We start from the raw sequence: 8,798 nt of genomic DNA, 5'->3' as shown, positions 1-8,798 counted from the left end.
GCATGGGACGTACCCCTGCCCCCCCCCCCCCGATGAGTCAAAAGAGATCCAGGGGACGTGCCCCTCCCCCCTTTAAGAAGCAAAATTAATAATTTGTAATGTAAAAATGCAATGCAAAAACAGACGTGAGACTTGTCACATTTTTGGCGGACGAAATATCCTCCAAAAAATATGCCCCCCTTTTGGAAAATCCTGGGTATGCCACTGAATATACTTCACAAACTCCTAGATTAAGAAAGCAAAATTCATGTTATCTGTATGAGTAACAAATACTCTACTCCAAAAAAACTATTTAACTAATGGTTTAAACTAAACTCCATATATCTCATACAATAAGAAAAACCAAGCAATTTAGATTAGAAGGCCACACCCCAAGGTGTACAAGACAATTTTTTACTTGAGGTGGAGTGGGCCTGTTTCTAGTTTCTATAAAATATATGTACATGAACGCCTAGCTTAGCCGGGTAATATAGGAGCGCCTTGAGCACCTAACAAGGTGGATATGTGCGCAATATAAATACCCTATATTATTATTATAAAAGAAAGAGCAATCAAAAGAAACAAATGTACTCGCAAAATGATCCTATATCTTAATAAGGAGAACAAAATAGCAAAATAAAATGAAGTATAAAGGAAGTGAATACTCCATGAGACCCCAAAAAACTAAACCAGACAAAAGCATTATATCCATAAAAAAAGGAAAATATATACGACATAAAATTCTTACAATACAAAAAAAACATATACCTGAGCTGTTAAAATACAATATTAATATGGCAAGTCAACATTATATTGTTTTTTTTTTTTTTTTTTTTTTTGGGGGGGGGTGGGACGCAAACCCGGATCCTCGACCACTAAGCCAGAACCCAATCCTGATACATTAAGAAACCTGAAATTGATGATTACACAAGAACATGAATATACAGAAAAACATTATGGATCTACATGTATACAGCCAAAATAACAGTTCCATGTCTCCTGACTCCATAATTACCAGAGGAATACTATATATTGGATAGATACAAATTTGATCAATAAAATGGTAAAAGATATATTCTAATAAAAAAAAACTTTTGATTTGAGATCCAACGTGCAATGTTCACATTCCAACAATGAGCAGCTCGCCGCCAACAGGAGATACATGTAAGTACCAGTGATGCCCTGGAATTGATCCTTGTTTAATTCATATAATTAGAAATTAAAAATGCATATAATTAGAAATATTTTGCAGAAGGTTTTATTCGTGCTTGTATTCTTTTGCAAAAAAAGGTCATGAAATGAGGGTGGCGTTTTTGTATTTAAAAATCATTAAAACAAATAAGAGAAAAGAAATACTCACAGTCACAAATGGCTTTATAGCTATCAAATTGCGCATAATTCCCAGATAGTTTTATTACCACTATTTTTTAAATAGTAATCTGAAGACTTTTCATACAAGAACAAAGTCTGATATAGCAGTAGCTTCTGGAATTAAGGTGTAACATGGCCTGATAATGTAGCCTGGCCCCTGGTCTTGTAATGTGAGCTAGCATTAAAATGCTATACGTCATGAAGGTAATCAAATTAAGACAACGATGGACACTGCGTCCCTAGGCCAGGGACACGTCATTTCAATTACGTCACAACTGCAAAGTTCAGAGGCCCAGCCTACTCAACATGACAAACTAGATTCTCATTTTTAAACTTTAAAACATCTAAATTTTAACGATTTTTGCTCTAGATGTCCGATTTGGTTAATAACAGCAATATTGACTGGCCTGGGGGCGAAAGGAAATATATCGCCCTCACTAAAAAATTGATATCCCCCTCGTCTACGACTCGGGCGATATAAATCTAGTTTGGGCGATATATGCCGTATCGCCCCGAGGCCAGTCAATATTGCTTTAATATCGTACGCAGTAGTGCGCGTCCTCTCAGCTTGATCTGACCAATGAGACAATGTCTTTTATACTGCATGCTAGCAGGCTAACTATGCCCAGATTACACTAAAAGATTAGGATATATTTTTAAGGAAAGTTACACTTTAAAGCAAGATTACTGTTTAAAGAAGGTAACTCTTTAAAGCAGGTTCAACTATAAGGCCAGGTTACACAATAAGCACAGGTATCACACTGTAAAGCCTATCAAAGCCAGGTTACTCTTAAATGTTGGGTTACATTGCAAGGCCAGGCTACATTACAAGGCCATGTTACACTTTAAGACAGGTTACACTATAAGGTCAGGGGTTTTTCACAAAGATTAAAATACAAGGGAAATATATGAGAAATGTTTCAAAGGGTAAGTTTAATTTTCGCCTTTTCACCTTGACACAGCATGAAAACGAGCATTTCTGTGCAAACAGATTTCTGCGAGCTTTACAAAAATGGACAGTGCTCACTCAAGTATAATATTCTGTAAATTGTTTTACTTTCATTGGATAGATGAGACCCAAACCCAAGAATATAGGTGAAAAAATTACCCACATGTTGTATATCTATCCAGGGCTAAACTGCAAGTGTAATTTTTTTTTTATACGCACTGTATAACACACATTCCCACATAGGTGTGTGCCTTTAACACACTTTTTGACAAAGCAGCAACCTTTCCACAATGCGATGACATCCTTTCGATGGCTCAGCAAACGATACTAAGTTAAAGTTATTTTTTTTACAATTCTTTGACTTTCTTCGTTCAATCAGGAACAATGCATGTAATTGCTGTTCCATTACCTCCCACAATCAGGAAGGCCGCGGTGCTAAGAGATCTAACTTTGCCTGATAAAAAAATGGGCGGATATCTTTCCATAGGTCCTCTTCCTTCTCCTCGGAAAGTTAGACTGTTGACTTAACTGGGGGCATCTGAAAACGTATAGGGATGTCCACGGAGTTCACCATAAGAGATAATTTACTTCCCCTGCATTGCTTGCCTTTTTCATGTTCCAGTCATAAACAATGCCTTGTTCAAATAACTTAAATCTGCATGTTGGATGAAAGCAAATGAAAAGCGTTTAAATATACTTATATTGCTCATTAATTTCTTCATGATTTGAAGAGCATATCGAGATTAGAGTAGAACAAGTGGAGCGCCTCTGGCAGTCCCACCCGCATCATGCGATTCAATGTAGCAGCAGAGCTGACTTTGAAAACTACTATAACATGATTATTCATAAAAAAACACCATTTACATAATGATACAATATATGTTCATTGACAATAAATGACATCTGACCTTGATCATGCAACCTAATGGGGTGTTGCAAGAAACTTGCGATTGAACGCAAATCGAACGTAACTCCCAAAATTGAGCGTAAGTCCTCCGATTAAACGCAAATCTGCAATTGAACGCAAGTTACGTTCAATCCTGTTGCAAGAAGAAGTTGCGTTTGATCAATTGAACGTAGATCAAGCGCAAGCTTTGCAATTGATTGCAAATCGAACGTAACTTATGTGAGATTTTGGAGGATGCGCAAAATTTGCGTTCGATTTACGTTCAATTGATTGTCCATAGGCTTGTGTACTAAAAATTCTGCAAACAATTTTTTTTTTGTATTTGGTTTTGAAAACTTGTGTAAATTATGCCATTTTCAATTTTCCATGGGTTTTTTTCAAGAAAAACTTGAAATAATGTTATTTTCAATCTTTATAGGCCTCTTCAGAAATTATGCCATTATTTTCACACAATTTCACTACATTCTCTCCTAATATCATTTTAAAGTGTGTCAATCACCAAAAATATTCTGCTCTTGTTATCAGAGGTCATGGAATATTCAAATTGTGATTTCTGAAATAATTTGTATGAAAAAATATTGAAGGAATATTAATTCTCCACAAAAAAGCCACTCTTCATTAAAACACTTCATGCACTGGCAAATGCTTATCAACATTTCTGAGGGTTTGCAGTAAATACAACTCAGAATTTGTTTTGCAAGAGCACCAAACTGCTTCAATGCTTTCATTCATAAATATCATAATGAATAACATGCCCAATTAAGTTATTTTAGTTTGATTTTCAAATAAAACATACATTTCAGGAGATTGCTACACTTCAAAATCTGAAGCTCTCTTGTTTCTCTCTCTTTAATCATGAGATTGCATGGTAGATATATATCACACTTGCATACAGGGATGAGGTCGAGGCTGATTCTTCCGAGTCATGAGGCAGCTTGAGAGAACTTCCCATAGATTCTGTGCAGTGACTCGGACCAAGGCCAGCAAAATGTTGTCTCGAGGTCAGCATTGACTACATCCCTGCTTGGAAATGAAAAGATCCATTGATCTGTGCACAAAAAGAACACTGCTCAAGACATTCATTATTGATGGACCTTTTATTTTTAATTTTCATTGTTTCTTACTCCTGAGGAATTACTTCTGAGATTCATTTATATCAAATAAAAATTCATATCATCTTCATCAAGTGTTTTACCACTGAATGTCAGCCCACAGTCCTTAATGTTGGCAAGAAGAATCCATAGAAGTCCAGTCAGGAAAGCCACAAGCTTCTCTGCTTGAAGGAACAAATTTGGTTTCCAGAAGCAGTCTAATTTGAGATGAATATGGAGAGCTCCATGGAGTGAAGTTTTTAAACCAGCAACACCCTCATTCTGAAGTCCACTCTAATAAGATGTTACTACAGACAGGAGCAGCTCTGAATTCAGTTCTGATAATCAACCTGTTCGTAAAAAAATAATAATATAGGAAATAATGCAAGCCCATAACCATGCATAGCTTGGGTTAGTTCAAATTTGTTTCCTTTCAGTGCAAGAACGCCCTTAGCAAAACATTTTTGTGCACCCCATCAGTGCAGAAATGCCCCTATGCCTGCTGGTAAGGGCGTTTTTTGCAATGACAAGATGATATGATAGAGGGATAGTGGCTTACTCCTGAGACCATAATAATTGGCAATTTGCCATGATGTAATCTAAAAAAGTGTGAAAACTGATTGTTTTTTCCCCAAATAAATGAATCATGGAAATTAAAATATGCAATAAATTAAATCAATGAAAGCAAAATTCACAATTTCATACAGTACACATTGGATGAGCACAACAACCACCCCCTCCTCCTCCCCCCCCCCCCACATCAATGGGGGTGTCTTCATTGCTGAGAAGTCCAAGTCAAGATAGAGATTTGTATTTGCCTTTTTCATTTTGCATTATCCTTGGGTTAATGTGTACAGATTTCACCCCCATCCGCATTACGATCATGGTGAATTATTAATAATACAGTTTACATGTAACCTACCATTTGAGAGTTGATAAAATGAATCAATCAGCTGGTTGCAAGAACACACATTGTAGCAGACACAGTTATGGTGGTTCGGAGGTTTCTTGTTTATTCCAGACTTCTTTGTCATCATAACTGTAGTAAGCAATTAAAAGCAAAAAGCAAAGAGATAAAACATGTTCATGAAATTAATATACAAGTTAAGCTCAGTTGCCAGGGTGTTAATCATTACAGTAGTCCCAGGGTGTTTTGATTAAAGTCACTTCTGGCCTGGGGAGGGGCACTATGGTTCCTCATCCATGGGCGGTGCAATTAAAAAAAATATGAAATCATACCTTTCGCTTTAATTTACTAAAAAAAAGCTCGTAATAGAATGCTAAACTTTGGTGTAGATATGCCTTTCTAGAGCATTCCTAACAACTTTACTTTAAAAAAATCTGGAATAAAAATAAATTCCTTTCATGTTTTTTTTAAATATTTTTTCTTAACTTCTTAAATGTATTTCTTTTAATTGTTATTTTCAACACAAAGTTCATCAGTGACATTTAATTACTATTGTCAATAAAAAAATTACCCAATTATGAATAATGACTTTTTACATGTAATCATGTTTTTGTCTGACATGTACTTAAACAAACACAATGTTGCAAAATTTCCTGACCCTGTACCTGGGAATTGCAAATTTGGTCTCAAAAGTTGAGTGAGACTTGAAAGTAAAACGTCAGTCAATGGTGCGGTAATACAATTTTGAGTGCAGATTTATTCTGAAAATGTAAAGGGGGACCATATGCCCCCCCCCCCCGAGTATTGTGCTTGATGTAAAAGGATGTAAAAAAAAATTATGATTATGCATTCAATATTAATAATGATGCACCAAATGAGACACCCTTTTACTGTAAGCACCTGGAAAAGCATTGTAATCATCCATTAAATAATTTGAAGTGAAAAAAAAAATATGTCATCTATATAGCACCTCATGTGCTTGCATAAAAATCAAGTTAAGACTAGAGTCAGTTACATAGTAGCCCGGGGGGGGGGGGGGTTACTCACGAAATAATGCATATGGGGATGTGCCGCTGGAATGGGTCGCCTTTTTGGAAGAAATCCCTAAACATGGGGTATGGATTTATGCTGGAAAATCCCTAAACATGGCCCAATTTTTAGATACTGGCCTTAAACATGGGTCCATATTCTACTCCAATGTCTTAGGTGCAAATACAAAATTACCTTACATTTTGGGCGATAACCTTTTTCTTTTTTTTTTTGCTTGTCAAGTTTTCCAGGCGAAAATGTGCCCCCCCCCCCTTTTGGAAATTCTGGATCCGCCCCTGTAATGAATCCCCAATAATGGGCCCCTTTTTAGCCAAAATTACCTGTAAATATGGGTACGGGTTTCAAACCTTCAGCCGCACACCTTTGTCCAAACCAAATCTAAGTACCTCCCCCCCCCCCCGGCATAGTAGACCTACAATACATATTGAATCTAAAAAATAGATGTATTTAGGCTTACATGTATATCTTTTTATATTTATATGTGATGGATATTAAAAATGTGACTCATACGGCACATCATTACATATCAACGACACAAATAGACTGCCCTTGCAAAGAACTCTTGTGCAATCTGCCCGTAAGAAATTTTAAAAAGAGCCCCGGGCGGGCAACTCCCTATTCAATGTTAAAACTTCCCCAAGAATGAGGCAGATGTGGCCAATAATAGATTCTGAAAAGCCCAATACATGTAGACCCCCTATACTTTTTTTTTTTTTTCTAGTCTGGCGAGATATGTGGAGTCTGGAGAACCCCCCCCCCCAAAAAAAAAAAAAAAAAAAAATAAGAATAAATAAATAGGCCCCTAATAATTTTTTTTTTAATCCTCCAAAGACAAAAGTCGAAACAGCAAAATTTTCACTTTATCCCAGGCCAGGCCAAGGAAATTCCTAAAAAGGAAGGTTAACGTTAGACAGACTCTTAAGTGACAAATGGAGAGGATAAAATAGAAGGTAAACTAATGGAATTTTTTAAGTCTTTAATTTCTATTTACTGGATGGCTATTCGCCGTTGAAACCGAGATAACTTAAAAATCATTTCCAATAGGAACAAAAATTATCTTTAAAGGTCATTTTCGATGTTTCATACATAATTAGAGCCTACAGTACAATTACTTGCTTCAGGGAGATTTTTAACAGCGCTCACTGCACCGGCAATGACCTGCCGTGTTGTTGATACAACCGTGCATTACCGACACAAAAAGTCAAGTGTGGGACTGGGATTAAAAGTGTGCAGTAGAAAATTTGTTGAAGGTGAAATTTCGACCGGCGATGAAAATACATTTTCACTCTTTTCAAAATAATTTTTCCTCTGGCATAGGTCTAAAATATATAAATTCTCTGAAAACATACATAATGGAGAAAGAATTGTCTGAAAAATGAATATTTTCTACTTACTCTCTTCCAGGTTCAAGATTGTTGCAGGCCAATATTTTGCTTTTTCGGCTAGTCTTGTGCTGCAGACCCTGTTTACAGCTGGAAATCAGCTGCAACTTGCGTTCAATCGCAAGCCGTTTTCTTGCAACGCAAATTGGCGATTGATTGCTAGTTGCAGTCAATCGGGATCGGCTGCAAAGTTGCAGTCGATTTGCAATCAATTGCAACGTAACTTTCTTGCAACGCCCCATTAGACTTGTCAGTGACACTTGATTACCCCTATATCCACATTTTATGAACTATATAGATACTTTGAACGTCGGGACAGCAATGTAATAATTACCTCCAAATGGCCAAAGTTCGTTGACCTTAATTGACCTTTGACTTTATTCATGTGACCCGACACTCGTATGAGATGTTCAGTGATACTTGATTACTCTTGTGGCCCAGTTTTATGAACTCGATCCAAACACTTTCAGAGCTATGATGGTTATTCAACAAATGCCCCCAACATTGCCAAAGTCCATTGACTTATGTCATGTGACCTGAAATTCGCACAGAATGTTCAGGGACACTTGATTACGCTTATGTCCAAGTTTTATGAACTAGACCAATAAAATTTATAAGTTATGAAGGTAATTCAACAAATACCCCCAACTTGGTCAAAGTTCATTGACCTTGAATAACCTTTGACCTTAGTCACGTGATTTGAAATTTCATCAGTATGTTTAGGAATACTGAATTACCTTTATGACCAAGTTTCATGAACTAGGCCCAAATTCTTTTGAAGTTATGATGAAATTTCAAAAACTTAAAGGTAAATGCTAGTTTTGGTAACGATATCGAAATGAGTTCGTACAGAATCCAATGAAATGACCACCAAAGTGTCTGTTCGTATAAATAAAACATATGTGCCAAAGGATTCTGGAAGAAATTGTGTAATTGCTGAGAAATCAGCAAAAAAGCACAGGATTCGGGTCAAGCGTCGGGAACGACATTCAAAACAATGATTATACACTGTCCAACGTGCGCTTATCTGTGTTGGCGATCTTCAGTGTGAACATTTTTCAGCGTAGATTTCAAGATTTCACAAAGTTCAGTTTATGTAACTGTACCAGATATAGATCCTCGATGATATACTGACAATTAAGCCTTGTTTTACAGACTTTCT

At 36.5% G+C, this 8,798-nt stretch overlaps 1 long non-coding RNA gene across 1 annotated transcript; it reads right to left on the bottom strand.

Annotated features, from left to right (window-relative positions):
* Window positions 1-4,288: 4,288 nt before the first annotated feature.
* Window positions 4,289-7,688, bottom strand: LOC135154873 (uncharacterized). The gene is made up of 3 exons (XR_010294290.1): window positions 7,649-7,688; window positions 5,220-5,336; window positions 4,289-4,647 (listed from the first exon to the last, which is right to left on the bottom strand). It is a non-coding gene; the product is annotated as an uncharacterized LOC135154873 (long non-coding RNA).
* Window positions 7,689-8,798: the final 1,110 nt, after the last annotated feature.

This window comes from Lytechinus pictus, chromosome 8 (genome assembly GCF_037042905.1).
Source record: "Lytechinus pictus isolate F3 Inbred chromosome 8, Lp3.0, whole genome shotgun sequence".
Classification (NCBI taxonomy): Eukaryota; Metazoa; Echinodermata; class Echinoidea; order Temnopleuroida; family Toxopneustidae; genus Lytechinus; species Lytechinus pictus.
This window is presented reverse-complemented; position numbering and strand designations above follow the sequence as displayed.